Here is an 18,003-nt window from a genome sequence, read left to right on the forward strand (position 1 = left end):
TGACAGAAACCGTCTTTGTTAAACACATTTAGGCAAAAGTTATGACTATTTACATGCTTTACATTCCTTACAAGACTATGAGTATGATATTGATCAAGCACTTGATACAATGCTTCACTTACATCACACCCGCCGATAGGGCGGGACAAACGGGTCTGTTGTCCTGGGCCCAGGGTAGGGGGGGGGCCCAGAACTGGGCCCTCATTAAATTATGGAATAATTTTTAAAAAAAAAATTAAAATAGGCCCATTTGTGGAAAAAATATGTAATATTTGAGTTACATAAAAGCTTATTATTTGTTTTCTTCCTAATTGTCCTTGAAATAGTGGTAAAGAATCCCCCCCACCACAACACAAAAATGGTTTGGCCACTGATCAAAATGTGATGTCATTTGATTTGATGTTCAGTACGCTCAAAATGTCCGGTCAGCAAAGTCCGGTGCTCAGAAAAGGAAAGAAAAGAGAAGAAGAGAAGAAAAAAATAGAGGCCTCAGAGATTTTCTAAACAAATATTTTTAAAAAAGGTGGTGACAGTGAAGCTGGAACTAGTAAAGTCAACGTAGAGCAAGGTAAGAAACAGCGCAGCCAACGTTTACGAGCCTTGTAACTTAACCTAACAGGCCAGCTCTAATGTTAACATCCATTAGCTTGTATTAAAGCCTGACACAACACGTTATCTTTGACAGAAACAGTTGAGTTTGGTAGCTCCGTCAGAGAGGATGAGACAGAGAGGAGAGAGATCCAGCTGCAGTCAGGTGACAGAGAGAGTGATGTGGGAGGGAGAGAGAGAGAGAGAGAGAGAGAGAGAGAGAGAGTCACAGTGATGGGAGGGGCCCGCTGCCCCGTCGGCGAGTCTGAGCAGGATGGATCAGAGACTGATCACACACTTAATTTCAGCGAGAGATGTGAGGAGAGGGGAGGAACAGGAGAGGAAGAGCAGAGGAGAGGAAAGTAAGAGCAGAGGGGAGGAGAGGAACAGGGGAGGAAGAGCAGAGGAGAGGAAAGTAAGAGCAGAGGAGAGGGGAGGAACAGGAGAGGAAGAGCAGAGGAGAGGAGAGAAACAGGGGAGGAAGAGCAGAGGAGAGGAAGAGCAAGGGAAAAGGAGAGATCTGGGCGCGGGGGGGCCCATCTAAGATTATCTCGTCCCGGGCCCAGGCAAGACTGTCAGCTGGCCTGACTTACATTACAGTTTAAGTAACAGTTTCTGGTGTGTTAGCAACATTTCACACTTGTTCTGCTTTCTAATTCTAACAGTATGCTGTGGTTACCAGCTCTTTTCCATCACTGCATCTGAGTGACAGAGCTGTCTATAGAAAAGGATACATTTATTCAAAACACTTTATCCAGAATCTTTCTCACCTGAACAGATAACACCAGCATCCTCTCCATGGTTACAGTTGTGTGTCCCAAATCCTCTGTGCTTACACTGAGTTAGAGACCTCTCACTTCCTGAACAGGCCACATCATCAAGCCAGATTTGTCCGGTTCCTTCACCAAAGCGGGCTGAATAAGGGGCACTCAGTGCCGTACCACAGCCCAACTCTCTGCAAACCACCTCAGTATCGTTTAAGTCCCAATCATCATCACAGACTGTTCCCCAGATGTTGTTGTAATAGATTTCAACTCTTCCAGAGCACCGAGTAGACCCAGACCCAGCTAATCTGATCTGACCATCTGTCAGACACATAAGAAATAACATACAATATTTAAGTATTTTGCAAAGAATGTAAACTGAAAACTAAAAGGATTGTATGCATTACACCATAGACTTGACTGACCTGCAGCAGGTGAAGTTGAACTCAAGAGAAAATAGACTATAGAGAGAAAGAGAAAAAAATTGGTAAGGCTCATAAATTCAACAAGCTTTAAGACATAAATAAAGTTTGCGGAAGGTTGGGTTTCTGCCACTTTGGATTTAATCCAATAAACAAAGTATCCAAACATACACGGACCGGAGTTGTGTGAAAGTGCACTTCATTGCCCTTCATCAACAACCGGATGTGTCTCAGTAAACTGAATGCGAATGTATAGAGAGTAACATGTTCTATTATTCAATTATATTAAATTCCATTTCACATTACATTCCGCTTCAAGTTTATTGGACTTCACTTCCAAACAAATTAAATTTGAAATTATGCTACTGAGGTTCAGTTTATCAAAGCAACCATGTATGTTAAGCCTTTCAAATTCAAACATAAATGATTTAAATTCAGTTTCTAGGAACACATTTTTCTGCCCATTCAATTGTTTTAAATGGAGGGACTCACATGCACTAACATGCACGCACGGACGAACAACCTATCAAATCATGATTATGATATGAAAGGATATCGGATAACAACACACACCGAACGCCTTAATATCTTCATATAGCAAATAACCTGTTTACTTCTATGTATGTTCTGAATGTCATTTAAGTTAAAAGTTAGTCTCAAGAGACTTCATGTCTATACTATATAATACAGCTACTAAACTTTACAAAATCTGCTTTCCAAATACAATTTTGTAATATTGGTCTTACCTATGGCCAAATGGCAAATGTTTCTCTGTTGTTTGCTCTCCATGGCTGACACGAAGACTGCTCTGTATCATTTATCAGTGACAGAACGACAGAAAACTGAACTTAATACTGCGGTGCAAAGAAGAGGTGCACACTGCTAGTCCTTCTTGAAACACTTCCTCTTTCTTGCATTTTTTTCAGCCAAAACTAAAGTACGGAGCCTCTGTAGTTCTGAACCATAGAGTGCAAAGTAAAAAAGCTGCAGCACCAAAGCAACTCATCAATTGCTAATTCTTAAAATTGTTGTTGATCAAAGAAAGTTCAATAGGTGTGTGCCACGAAGCGAGATTAGTGGTCTAGCGGGGTAGGTTGAGCCTTAAGGCGAGACACGGCAGGCACTGGTCAATTTTGAGATTTTGGGCTATTTGTCTTCAATAACATGTCTTCTTTCAGACTTGTGGTGAAATAAAGTCCGAAATACACATTTAGGTCTTTATTTTACTACACTTTGTCTGTTTGCGGCGGTAGATTTCACCTAAATTCAATAAAAGTTGGCGTTCTAAATCATCGCGCTGCTCCGCGATCGCTGTCTGCACCCTGTCGTCACATATACCGTTGGAAAGCTCTCTTTCTCCTGTGCAATGCTGTCGGATCCAAATATGGTAATTTCCTTTTAATCAGCAACCAATCGTGAAAGTAAAAGGGGGGATTTAACTCAAAATGCGCAATCTCATTGGCTGATGCCAATTTCTGACAACGTGATTCGTTCAGAATCGTCACGTGACGTGCTCTGACATTTCCGCGATAGCTCAAAATGTTGAAAGAAGTGCGTCGAAAACGGCCGAAAATCGCATCAGAGAAGACGAAAACAGTTGTTATTAGCAAGAAGACACAGGGGATTACCAACTAAGACAGCAGATGATGAAATGACATCACATAGTACGTCGCTGTTTAAACTGTCGTTCAGAAAACAGGAGTGTTCAGACAGCGGAGGTAATCAGACGCTCTCTCTCTCTCTCTCTCTCTCTCTCTCTCAAAGCAGTTTACAGAAAGTCATAGCCTACATGTCATATATTACATGTCATATATTAAATATTTGTCACATATGTACCACACTGTACTGATCGCGATACAACACACTATATTACAAAACAATTACATTACACAACAGTTACAGTTTTCTATAATATAATTACTATATAATACTAAACAAATCTGTTATTTTGGGATCCTAAGTGGTGTGAGTCCCTCAGGCTGTGGCAGGCAGATCCATATGTAGCTGTCAGTGGAGCTACTGTCCCCTCTCCTAGGAGAACGACCAGCTTCTCTTCTGGTGTTAACTTTTTTTGGCTATTTTTCCAAGGTGTAAATCTCTTAGTGAAGATAGTTTTTCCCCACGGAGGAGGAAGTGTATCTCTGTCTGACCCAGTTGGTGGTCACTGAGACTGTATTTAGTCAGGATCCGTCTCTTCTTTGTATCTCTGACAGTGTGAAGATAATCTGTCAAATAACAATTTAGTCTACTTTGTTTGCTTTCTCCAGTGTTCTAAATATTGGTCTTTTGAATGAGTCATAATTAGTTTAGTTCTGTTGTGTTATGAACCAGTGCTGATGGGAGCCTGGTTAGTTATCTTCACCATCAGCTGACTGAGGGGACTGTTTCTGGTTAGTTATCTTCACCATCAGCTGACTGAGAGGACTGGTTCTGGTTAGTTAGCTTCACCATCAGCTGACTGAGGGGACTGTTTTGTGGGAAAAGTAAGCTGTATGGCCATGAAGGTGCCTCTGCCATGCTTTCTGTTATGGAGAAGTTGTGGCTTCAGAGCACAGTTGTGACGGTCAATTCAATGAGAGAAACTGATATGCTCAGGATCTCGAAAGCTGAGGCCGTCCAGTGTAAAACATAGGCGCAAGAGTCTAAGCACAGCTAAAATACATATGGTGCTGGAATGGACAGTTAGACTTTAAAAAGCTGTTACATCCATTGTTGGTCTTGTTCTGTGTCCATACAACTGTCCAGCGTGGGTTTTGTCTGCAACTTTGTTCATGATACGCCAATGTTAATTCATTGAGTTACTGCAGTTGTAGTATGCCTGCCATTTTATTAAATAATCAATTTTCATGAGCTTGAAATATTCTATATTATTATCACTAAGGGCCTGAGCATTTATTCTGTTTTTGAGCAATTTTTCCAATAGAAATGTATTAAATTCCACTATTTAAATCTTTAAATGCCGTTTTCTCAAAATGAGTTTTTTGTCATTCTCCAGTATAAACATCTCAGCCTATGTAGCACCTATGTACACCAAACTTTCCAGTTATACACTTAGTAGTATTCTGAAGATATTTACAGAGGGATTTGTTAATAAATCATTCCTGCCCTGATTTATGTGAAATTTTAAGCTAAAAATCATGGCGAAAATCGATTTTTTAAGGCTATGGACAGTATATTTTGATTTCCTAGGTAATGAAAGCAGATATCCTGAAATCCCTCTGTAATTTTGTTTTCATCTTGTGTGTAAACAAAATGAAAAAAGAATTTTGCACCTGGCTTTATCATATGTTCAGATCTATCTACCGAAAATATATGCAAAATCGCGCATATTTAATGAGAAAATGCCTAATTTGCATAATTAAACATAAACATTTCAAAAACTTGTAATACATTTTTTTTATATATTTGTGTAATCAACTGAGGAAGTTTCATGGAGATATCTATTATTTAAAAATGTTAGCCTATTCACCTGTAGTGTCTCGCCTTAAGCCAGAGTCTTCAATGTCACAAAGATGGCTCTCTAATCACTCCACATCTCAGCCTGACCTCTCAGCTACCTGCCATAGCTCCTGGCTCCTCCCCTTTCCCTCCTTCCATCTGCAAGCTCTTGGCTCCCAGTGTCACAGTTTGATGAAAGCTGGTATGGACTCAAGTGCAAGAGACGAGGCAGGCAGGTTTGATGGAACATAAGGTGAGCTTTAATAAAATACAGCTTAATCCAAAGAAACCCAAAAGTGCTAGTAATACAAAATACTGGAAGATAACACTAGGAGCCAGGAACAAAATCAGTAAATCCAAATGACAGGGAAAAACCAGGAACACTAGGAAAGTGAACTCTGGAAACAAAACATCTAAACACAAGGTATGACAAAGAAATAACACCAGAAAAAGGCAGCACACAGACTAAATACACAGGGCAGCAGCGATTGTAACAAGAGACTGACCCTGGCTCTGACTCTTCCTTGCAGCTGGCGAACACACAGCCGCCGCAGACTAGCAGCCTTGATTTTCCCAACCCTCACAGGTCTTTCCTTTGCTCGCTGAACACAAGCGATGCACCGCGCCACACCTGTATGGTTGAAGGTGCACCCTTTTATGGCGCCACGCCATCAGACGTGCCCATATCACTCTGGCCAAAGAATCCTGCCGCCAGGCCAGACTTGCACCATTACTTGCGCCCACCTGATTCGACTCCAGCTTTTGCACAGCAAAACCACTGCCTGCCTTCAGAGTCCCCGCAGACTCTCCTCAAGGTGGCTGGAGCAGGCACCTTCTCTGTACTCCGGGGAAAGGGGGTCATACGCCTATAGCCCCACCTCCAGGTAAACTGGATCAGACCAGTTACCAGAACTTGGCGAGGTAACCAGTACCTCCTCATCGTCACATGCACTCTCACCGTGTGGGTTGAATGTCTCTCAGCACCCAACTGCACAGCCGTGACATCCGCGGTCCTGCTTCTGAAACCCACGTTCAGCCAGACCAATTTAACATGCAGTCCTCACTCTCAGGAAAAGGAGCAGCCTCTGCACCTGGAAAGGGGGAGGGAGGCTTCCCCCCAAGAGGATAAAACGCAAAGCAGTTGAGCCATAGGGACAGCTGCATACCTCACCTCACTCTGTTGACATGCACTCCCATCCTAAACTTTTTCAAACAGTAATCAAACTACCTCAAAGCTTCGGTAGTAAAATTCCTTTCAGGATACCATTTACGGTTACTTTCCATTCTGCTCCTCAAAAACACAGTGCATGCTTTAGACTGTCAGGTGTCACAGAAACCCCAACCCAGGTGTGAGTAGCGAGAGATTTAAAGCGAAGCATCGGTAGAGAAGGAAACTCTTAGGTCAACAAACTTGAGCCTTAAAAGAATGCCAGCCGGGCTGTTTTCCTTGGACCTCGTTGAGTAGACCCCTAAATCTGCTACTAACACTGTTGTACGATCTTCACAGGTACATCTGACATATAGTCTTGGCAGGGCAATTCCAAATTTCGGTAGCTCATAAGAATGAGAGATAGGACTCATTGTGAACCTACGCATCAGAAGATAGAATGTATACAGATTAGTCTGTATTGAATGATTGGTTTGACAATAAAACATACATGCACCAGTCCACATGTACATGCACACAGTCACATGTACATGCACTGGCAAACTCCAATTCTTTTCTGGGTTGAACCTGTTAACCCCTAACTACTTTACTTTTCTTTCCTATCTTCCTTGAATTTTGTTTCACTATATTTTGGGTTCATGTCATATTGAAACAGCAGCAATGATTGTACAAGGGATAATTCATTGCTTACCTGTTATTTGAAGGATTGTGTTTTGTTTAAACATTTTGTGTTTAGCTTTAAGTTTAGAAGTCATCTGCACAGATGCTGCCTTACCATCTGCCCAGACACCATAGCCTCAGCCAACCTATGAACACTATGAACTTGTGAACTGTTTGTCATTCCCAGGAATGCTTGGACTTTGTTACTATCAGTTTAACCCTTTCTCCCATGAACCGTACGTAAAGTTCAGGTGTAAACCTGATTTTAACCAAAAAGGCCTCAGATTAAACTGACCTCTGAGAGACAAGACACACATGTGGCCACATGTGGACACAGACAAAGAGATTACTACTAGGAGAAGAGTCACAAAATGGCTACAGGGAGGGGGCTGCAGGAAAAGTTTGCACCTTCCTGTAACTCTGAGTCTTCCCATTGGTTCAGAGGTTCCTCAAACACAGCATGGGGCCTTAAAGTATAAAACCTTCTGACACACAGAAACCCCCGTTCTTCCGCCGTGGTCTTGGCCACAAAAGGTCGACGCACAAGCTTGTGTTTTTTTTTTAAACAAAGTTGATTTGGGAACCTGGAAACACACGCCGTGTTTCAACGCTGCAGAGAGAACGACGACGTTCTCTAGGAGAAAATCGGATAACACCGCTTTTCTTTTCATCAAAGTCGACTTGAAACTGCTCCCTGTCTGCCTTCCGTTTTGTTCCCGTGGGAAAGCTATGGACAGAAACGAACGGACTGATGGACAACATACAGTAAGGCTTAGTGTTCTGGGCAGAGAGATTTAGAAAATAGTATGTTTATTAATGTGTAAAGACTAATGTTGCTATTGTTTTGCCATTAATGTGTGACTAATCTTAGTGCTACTGGTGCACGTTTTGAGTATTAATCTGATCCGGATCACCGTGTCCCATTATTTTCTGTGAAAGCACCACTGATCAAGGTGCGTGGTTGACATGTTGTGTTGATTAATGTAGCTTATTGAACCGTAAATGCTACATGGATATTCCCTCCACGGGATTTAGTCACTGCCCAGTGAGATAGCTCCGTTGGTCCGTCTGTTCATGCCACCCCGCGTCCTGTGTAGATCGTAGATAATCAGCTGGTTAGCTTGTATAATGAACGTCCCCTCATTCCGACAAAATTCTCAGAGTCTGCTAACTTCACATTAGTCCAGACCTGAGTGACTGAGAGGATGGGTCATTACCCATAATCAAGATCCAAAGTGTCTTTTCTTTCTCTAAATGTGCTTCTTTCCTCTTTCACTAATCTCTCACAGACACACATATACGAACAACTGCGCTCCTTGGAGCGTCTTTTTGTCAGCAACACGTTAGTTTCAGAGCTAACTGGCTAGCCTAGCCACGTGAGCTGCAACCAATGGGGTAAGCGTCTCCTCACAACCCGAAACCTCCTATGGCGCCATTTTGATGCTAATAAGCACTCACCCCCCGTTAGCATTCCATTGACTGCCATTCATTTTGACGTCACTTTGACAGCGAATAACTACATCTGAAGCGTTTAAAGACTTTATTTGTCCATTGTTTATTTATAAAGAAACACGACAATGTATAAAAGGCTCCATTACCTTGTACCTCACGTTATGGCTCCGTAGTAGACGTTTTTGTAAAAATAGGCTAACGATTGTGTCATAACCACAGGACTTACTGTCGCATAGTAGAGAAATTACCATATAGTACAGGAGAAGCTCGCAGAAAGTTTCGACTTACATTAACTGTTTAAGTTTAATTTTAAGTTTAACACACACACACACACACACACACACACACACACACACACACACACACACACACACACACAGTCACCGAGAGTGTCTCACCACATATGTTTGTTTTTGCTTTTTGTTGTAGTATAAAAAGGGGTATATTGTTTTTAATTGATCGAAGGATTATTGATTGGCCATTTATTATTTTGAAGTTAACAAATTCTATTATACTTTAAATAGCAGTTGTCTGTGATTATTTGTGTACCTATTGTAATAGCAAGCTGGTGAACACAGGTAGTGCTCAAATTCATCCTTCCTTTCTGTTCCTTTAAAGAATACCAGATAGATTAACCAAGTTAATTAAGATCTGTATTTTAAAGGCAACACCACCTAAATGAGACTGTTTCACAGTTTGATTATTGGTCCCTGACTTCCAGGGTTGTGCCTTGTTTTGATTGTTTGTCATTTTGGTGGCGTTATGAATGCACATATTCATAACTTTATTAATATTGATAAAACATATTTGATAATTTGCCAATAATTGAATCTGTACCCTACCAATGCCCAACAGGCATAAGACTTTTGTGATGCAACACCGGTCCCTCCCACCGTGGAGACCGGACTCCTGATTTTCCTGTTTAAGGAACAGTTAGGGTTAGGGGGCAGGGCATTTGTAGGAATATTTTAATACTTTTTTTTCTTATTTAACTCATCAATATTTTTACTTTAATAGCCTATCTTTAACTTACTTATGCGGACACAATCATGCGCAACAAAATAAAACATGCAAGAATGGAATCCCCCCTTTCAATACCATGGATAGTGCCACTCAGCCAGGCCAGCCAAAACACTTATTTATGAACTTCAATATTCAATTAAAAGAAAATAGCACAACGTGGTGTAAACATAAAAATAAATAGGCTACAGTGAAGGCCTATGCGTCATACTAAGAAAACGGAGGTAACCCCTGGTCTATTTACTGAAATGAACAGTCTGTGACAATATGGTTCATGGCACTAAATCCCCTTTTACACTCGGCTGTTGACACTGGGACTGTGGAGACAGTGGTGAACACTTTGAGCAGAGTGTCTCCTATGACTCAATGACACTCTGGAAATGGCTTTCCTCTGTAATGTGTTTCACAGCATTATGAACCACAAGTTCCTTACTTGTGGTTCATACAGTGCATGATGATCAGGTTAGGGTTGATATTCTCACAAAGCTGTGTGGCTGCTCATCTGTATCGGCTAATCATAGCAGCGGCCCCATCAGTTGCAAAGCCAACAAGCTGGGAGCACAACATTTCTTCAGAGATGCCCTGCATATGAAGTCTTTGGAGCAGGCAGTGGCGGCTTGTTAAAAAAGGGCGTCATCAAATTCCAGAAAAAATAAATGTATACTTAAACACAAAAATTATATAAAAATGAAATAAAAAAATAGTTTACTCAAACGATGTGCCGACTGGTAGTAAGAGTCTCAGCATTTAATAAAAATTGGCTTTAATCGGTTAACTATTATCTATGTTTCATGCGGTTTCATAGGCAGGCACTCTGGACAAATGAATGTCTATCAGTCCTTAAACTTTCAGCAAGCATGTGACCTGAAGCTGGTCTCTAATTGGTTTCTTAAAGATTCTCCTCCGGGTGCAGCATCGCTGGCAAATCAGAATTGGATACATGTTATTTTATCCAATCTGATTGATTCTTGACACCTGTCTTTCAATTTCACGCTCTTGGCCACTACTCGCGCAAGCGATACCGTCACTCCGCCAAAACCTTGCAAGCTGACAATCATCCAAATCACTTTCATAGAGATAATGGCGTGATTATGTCACTGATTTCCAAAATGCAATTTTCCAAAATCTTGGACCGGACCAACCTGATTAACAAATCCAGCAGCAGGCCAGTGACAGAGGAGGAAGCTACATCTGGGGCTTCACCATGGGCTTCACCCGCTCTTGTTATGTGAAACGGAGTTGGCTGGCTGGATGTGATGTTAGCAATGCTTCTTTTTGCTTTCCTGTCTTTTATTTCAAAGTGTCAGCACTGAGGTTTTGTGGACAACAACAGGGGTAAGAGACCTAAAACATCTCTCTGGAAAATGCAAACATCATGAAAGCCATCTTGATAAGAGTATGAAGCTAACATCTTTTGGCAGAATAAGCATTGCTGAACAACTAGGTGAAGGCTACAGGATTGGCATTAGAAGGCACAATGCAGAGGTGACAAAAAATCAACACATACTGTCCAGAATAATAGAGTGCGAAATGTTGTGGAGCCTTTGAGTTGTTTTTACGTGGCCATGATGAGAGTGATAGCTCAGATAACCCTGGGATATTTTGCGGGTTGGTTGATTTTGTTGCCTCCGTTGATGGAGCTTTGAAAGAGCACCTTGACAGCGCCACTGTATTTAAGGTAACGCAAAAACTATACAACCAGCTACTGGACTGTATGTTCAGCTCAGTCTCATCTACAGCAAGGAAGAGTTCAAAGCCTGCTGTGGTGCTGTGGAGCTATTCCAGCTGTTTATGGAGAATAATCTTGAAGAAGTCTTTCCCAAAACTGTCACTCACCCATGACCACGGCTGAAGCTGAGAGGTGCTTCTCAACCTTGAAAAGAATAAAAAATGTTCTCAGAAACACCATGACCCAGGAGAGGCTGAATGCACTGGCCATGCTGTCCATGGAAAAGAGCCTTGTTACTGAGATGACTGACTTTAATCAGAGAGTCATTTAGAAAGTTGCTGGCCAGAAGGAAAGGAGAGCAACATTTATGTTCAAGTAGTTAACATGCTTTTTGGTTGTGGGTGGGAGGATGTAGTTAAAAAAACTCAGTCAGTCACTATCTTCTTATGTTTGTAACTTGAAACTTAAGATAAGATAAGATAAGATAAGATTAGATAAGCCTATGTCTCCTATAGGAGAAATTCATCTTGGGCATTCAAGAGAACGAAATGGTGACACAACGCCCAGAAACACCCAATAAACATACAGTTAACCTACATAGAAACATAATCATAATATACATTATCTCATCCAATACTTCAATAAACATCTAATAAACCTCACACAATACCCCCCTACCTTTCCTCACAATCACAGAAGAACAGAAGAGAACCCACAACACTTCCTCCCCCTCGTATTGCACTTAATTTTGATAAAGATTGCACATTTCCTGATAACTCATGCTGTGGTCAATAACTTCTGTATTACACAGTTCCCAATTGTGTGCATTGATCTCCTATGGACCTGTGGTCAAAAATCATTTCTTTGGTTTTATTTACATTAAGCGACAGGTTATGCCTGTTGCACCACTTCACTACCTCCTCTGTCTCCTATTTATAGATATCAATGTCTGAATCTTTTGTAAGTAGACTAATTATGGCCGTATCATCTGAAAATGTAATAATGTGGTTATTTTTATTGATATTTCTGCAATAATTTGTGTATATTATAAAAAGTAAGGGAGAGCTTACACAGCCTTGAGGGGCACCTGTACTTATGTTCAGAAAGAGTAGAGTTGACTCTTACCTGTTGCTTCCTGTCTGTCAGAAAAGAACCATACTCTAATAATGAAGGGGTTCACCTCCATCTGTTGTAATGTACATACCAGTGTCTGAGGGAGAATACAATTGAATGTAGAGCTGAAGGCCATAAATAATAATTGAATATAAGCTGATGGATTTTCAAGGTGCTTTGATAGTGTACAGTTGTGATTAAGGCATCGTCACTACCCCTGCCATTATTATAGGCAAATTGGTAAGGGTCCAAGAGATGCTGTACCTCGCTCTTTAAATTAACAACCATTATACGTTCTAATGATTTCATCACTATTGATGTCAGCGCTACTGGTCTATAATCATTATTATGCTGTGGGCAGGGTTTTTTAGGCACAGGAATGACAACAGATGTCTTCCAAATAGTAGCGATGGTACATGTATCGACAGAGAGTTGGAATAGAGGGCATTAAGGACCATCAGGCCCACTGGCCTTATTTCTGTTCAGCTTTTTAAAAACTGTGATGACAGCATTAGGGATAATTATTATTCTGTCCTGTATTGGGTCACATGGTAATGACATAGACAGGTCTCTGCAGCGGGTCACATTACTTTCATAATCCAGGTTAAAACGTTTGTAAAAAATGTTGAGATCATTAGCCTTGTCCACATCATTCCACACATTGAATTCCTTCTTTCCAGAGTTCATGTTAGTCATTTCTTTCACAGTGTCCCAAAGTTTTTTCGAATTATTCATTGAAAAGGCTTCCCTAACACCTGTGTGCTGTATTCCTCTCGAGCCTTCTTAAGTTTCCCCCTCAGGTCTTTTTGAATTGATCTCAGCTCCATTAAGTCATTATTCTGGAATGCTTGCTTTTTCCTCCTGATCAGATGTTTAATTTCAGGTGTGATGTAGTCTTTATTGTTGGGATATATTGTGATTGTCTTTTTTTGCCACAAAAAGGAATATACCCTGTTATCATTTCCGCAATATTGTCAATATTGTTGTCCTGGTAGAAGACATCCCAATCTGTGGCTAGGAAGCAGCCACTCAACATCTCCTTGCTCTCATCTTGCCACACACTGACAGTTTTTGAGACAGGTTTGCTTTTTTTAATGGCACACTTAAAGGTGTAGATCAGGTGGATGGTATTATGATCCGAGTTTGAGAGGGGGGGTTTAAATCTGGCGGCATATGCATCTTTAATGTTGCCATAGCATTTATCCAGGGTCCTATTCTTCCGTGTGCTTTTTTTAACATGTTGCTGGAATCCTGGAAGAGCCTGCTCCAGTTTGCAATGGTTGAAGTCTCCGAGAACAAATATAGGGGAATTGGGCTTGTCTTTTAACTGCTGGTGGACGCAGTCTGCTACACGTGAGGCTGATTTGGATGCGTTCCCACTGGGCGGGATGTATACCGAACATATAAAGATGTTCCTATAGTCTCTAGGTAGATAAAAAGGTCTTAAGCTAATGCAAATGAGTCTACGATCAGGAGTACACACCCTGTCTTTTATTGTGTAATTATTGCACCAAGAGTCATTAATAAAAACACAGATCCTGCCCCCCCCTCATCTTCCCTGAGTCATTCTTTCTATCCATACGCACACATGAGAAGCCTTGTACCTGCACCAGTGAGTCCGGAAAATCCTCCTAAAGCCAGGTCTGTGTAAATCATTAGGCATGATTCCCAATATTCCTTACAGACCTTTATGTTAAGCCGCAATTCCTCCATCTTATTCCTCAGGGAGCGAACATTGCTAAAGAGTATTCACCCTTTGCCAACACGTGACCACGACCACGTGACAACGCCATGATGGACGGCAGAATCACCGGAAGCACAAGCTAAACAGTGTAGTAGACAAGCGGAAAGTTTCATTAGTTTCAATCAGTTTAAAATAAATAACACTAAATAAACTGTAATAACAATAATACTGCTTTATGGCTTCTTTTATTGAACAACAAGTTGTCGTGCAGTTATCGGTCGAGGTAGGGCATCTGGTAGGTGCTCACAAAGAGCTGTATTTGGAGAAGTTGGAGATCGCAGGATTGGATACCGACCCTTACCTTCTTCCTCCCTCCGTTTTCACGGACCTCATTAAATCGCAGAGTCTGCCCAACTTCAGTCCACACGATCTGTACCACTATGTGGTAAACGGGGTATCCCCATACACTGGTGCTGATCTCAAAGCTTTTAAATGTCTGGATGCTTACCAGTTATTTGTAGCTGGCTAGGTTACAGGTATGCGATGCTACGCTTACGGCGGGGGGAGGTACCTCATAATGGCAAAGATAAGACATCAATCTAGACACCCCTCTAACCCCCTCACCAACCCTGATACCCCGCCCATGCCATCGCTCTCTCCACTCACCCTTTTCCCTCTTTCCCTCTGCCCCATGTTGGAGTTCACTGACCAGATGAAGCAGCTGGTAGATGTTGGAACCAAATTTACCCCCCGTCCTTCTCCCATCATTCGCCCCCGGCCAAAAGTAAAACGCCAGGCACCTCTGCTAGGATGGCAGCTACCTCCTTCCCCCAAGACTGATAAGGATGCTTGTGTACAAAATGCAGCAAGCTTTAACTGATATGTGCCAGGTCCAGGCTGCACGTCTAGTGCACGCATGACCTTCCAGGACAACCCTGTGTATTAAATTCTTCCTCAGTTTATTTTGTAATAGGTAATAGAAAAAGAATGGTGAATCCACTAAGTAAGAAGAAGCACTTAACTGCAAACTTAGCTAATTTAGCATCCATTCCTCATCAGCCCTAGCCTGTCCCAAATAATGAGGCTGAAAATTCTTTTAACACGGTAACACTAGTAGGGATGGGAATTGATAAGAATTTAACGATTCCGATTCCATTATCGATATTGCTTATCGATCCGATTCCTTATCGATCCGATTCCTTATCGATCCGATTCCTTATCGATTCTCTTATCGATTCTCATTGGGTGAGGAAATAAGTACAAATTTGTCTGATCTGAACACCACACATACTCAGAGTATACACAAATTATGTGTAGCAACCTCAGAACAAACCTAAAAGTAGGTGAGCTACAAAGTAAAGTCCAGGGACCTATAGATTTTTTCACATTCATTGGTCCAGCCAAAAAAATAAATAAAACTGCCATTTAAGTGCCATAAAAACAAAAAACACAGACTGTAAACAGTCAAGGAAGAGCTTGTGCCTTTGGGAATATTCAACCTGAAACAAAATTCAACTCAACTGACATACAAAATAGAAAGAAGTCTTCTGTAAAGACCATAACTATCAACTTGTCTCCTTCTTTCCAACTCTTGTGAGGCTAGTTCTCGGGTTCGACTAAATAAGGACGACCATCAAACTCAAACGCTTCTTCCATGTGTTCAGTATCTTCTATATTCTCCAGTTACGTTACTCCAAACTTCTTCCCTTGTGAACAACTCCGATCTTCACTCTTCACACACTACGCTCCTCCATCCTGCACACTACTATTTACCTTTTTCCTGCTACAACTGAATTCCCACGGGACTTAGCGATACTACAGCTAGCCGTCTAAAACACTATTTTACTGTACAGGACCCAAACATAATTTGGTCCGTTGCCATGTAGCATAGTCACTAATATGGTCAGAACCACTACAGTGCTCAATTATCTATTTTTGAGGGGGAAATAAAATACAATTTTTCGCGGCGAAGGCTTGAATGGTCTTCTGGAAGACATCCACCAGACCAGCGGGCGCTCGTTGGATTGTTGTCGGCCGCGTGAAGCCAGGAGGACGCAATCCGTACTTACTAAACTCTCAGTTCTTTTAAATCAAGGCTGAAGACCTTTATTTTTTATGTTGCCTTTCTTTAAATAATTGTTAATTTCCTAAACTGAAGTTGCTTTGTTGAAACTGTATGACAATCTATATAAGTATATAAAGAGAATTTAAAAGTAAGACCGGCCCTGGGAACGGCAAGGATTGCGGGTGGATTACGTGTATAGATAAAATACGAGATTTTAGGCTGCTAGTATGGGACAATGTATAAGCCGTTATATACATTGTCCAATACTAGCAGCCTAAAATCTCATATTTTATCTGCTTTTATATTTTTAGCTCTTTAATGTTTTATATAAAGCACTTTGAATTGCCCTGTTGCTGAAATGTGCTATACAAATAAAGCTGCCTTGCCTTGCTGCCTTGCCTATCAAGGTACAAAATCGGCAGGAAGGGGACGTAGTCAAAAATACAAACTAGAGGTCTAAGATATGGAAAACCCTGACGAACTTCCAGCAAATTTGAGATTTGCTCTGCAAGTCAGTCTGGCCAAGAGCCCATTCAAGCCCATTTCCAATTTTTCCAAATCGAGGCACCAATCACAACCGTTGAGGCAGGCTTTACACGACGATAGCGCAGCGAAGGCAAGCAGCTTTTTGTTTACATTCAACATGACGGCCACCACTTCGGCAGCAACCCGTTGATGCCGCTGTCACTGCTACGTCACCTGGATCGTTGGTCTGATTGGTTGAAGGACTATCCAATTGCGCCCAGAGGCATTTGAGCGGCGTCCATTGGTGATGCCCCTTTGGAAATGCGCTGCGAATTAAGCTTGCCCAGACCCACTGTGAGTTACAACTGAGAAGGGTCTGGTGTCAACCAGGCTATGTCTAAGAAACACTGGAAAACAAACACTAGGAAAATGCTGGAGAGTGAGACACACAAGGTACTACAACAATCTGGCAACTGAAAAGTGACACAAGGGGAGTATGTATGTACTGGGACTGGGAAAGACGATTACACATAGGTGAACCACATTAGGGAAGGGAGGGTAATCACACAGGTGGGAAATCAGACAAAGACGGGAAGACAAGTGACCTAAAACAGAGACAGACAGTGGTTAACAAAATCAAACAGGAAGTCAGGTAAAACAAACAAAACACAAACTAAGAGTGATGTGACACCAAGCAGACCACCAGCATTTGAAGCACTTCAGCACCCTTGACGTAGACTTTTGACAGATTTGACGAACTTAAAACGTAGACAAACAAACTACCACAGACGCCCATTCTCTCGTGCCTGTGTTGCCAGCAGTGCTGCCACTGGATATCGTATTGTCTTGCTTTTCTTAAATACATAGTTGTTTAGATAAAGTAGTGCTGGTTGTTTTTTCCAATCACAACCACAACTCAGTGATTACAACCTCTCAAATCTGTCACTGCAACTTCACATATGTGCTCTTTCGCAATACAAAGTGGCAAATCTGCATGCCTCGACTTTTGCAACACTTTTGGCGATACATTTGGTGCAAAACTAATCTGTACCTGTAGAGGCTGTGGAACTCGGAGCCAACAGAATGGGGAAAGCAGGGTTTCTATCGCCAGATGAGGGACAACTCTGTCCGATTAAAAATCAATTGCTGACATAAGGAGAAACTCATAAGAGGTAAAAACAGGAGGGTATACATCAAAAGGGCAACACATCGGTGGTAGAAAGGTTTAAGACAACTCTGTCCGGCTTATTTATGTAGCATGGAAGCTGGAAGCTTGGTGGAATAGCAAGCTGGCGTTAGTTAACTAACCAGCCAGCCCACTTCTAAATAAATACCTTTAATTTAATTATCTATACACTTTTTAACAGTCAAACTGAAACACTGGTGGTGAGCTCCAGGTCCTGCAGCTTTATGTCCAATGAACATGAGCATATTAAGACAAGCCTTGTCAGAATGCAGCATACATCCCAAGTTTACACCATTAAGTTGTTTCAGT

General features: G+C 41.5%; 1 protein-coding gene and 1 long non-coding RNA gene across 2 annotated transcripts in view; both read right to left on the reverse strand.

The window, feature by feature from the left end:
- The window catches only part of LOC116045079 (deleted in malignant brain tumors 1 protein-like), a 98,955-nt gene that overhangs the window by 6,813 nt on the left and 74,139 nt on the right, over window positions 1–18,003 (reverse strand). The gene's annotated exons all lie outside the window — the stretch shown is intronic.
- Window positions 1,036–17,437, reverse strand: LOC118494612. The gene is made up of 3 exons (XR_004896725.1): window positions 17,425–17,437; window positions 13,329–13,330; window positions 1,036–1,176 (listed from the first exon to the last, which is right to left on the reverse strand). It is a non-coding gene; the product is annotated as an uncharacterized LOC118494612 (long non-coding RNA).

The sequence above is a fragment of the Sander lucioperca genome, chromosome 2 (genome assembly GCF_008315115.2).
Source record: "Sander lucioperca isolate FBNREF2018 chromosome 2, SLUC_FBN_1.2, whole genome shotgun sequence".
NCBI lineage: Eukaryota > Metazoa > Chordata > Actinopteri > Perciformes > Percidae > Sander > Sander lucioperca.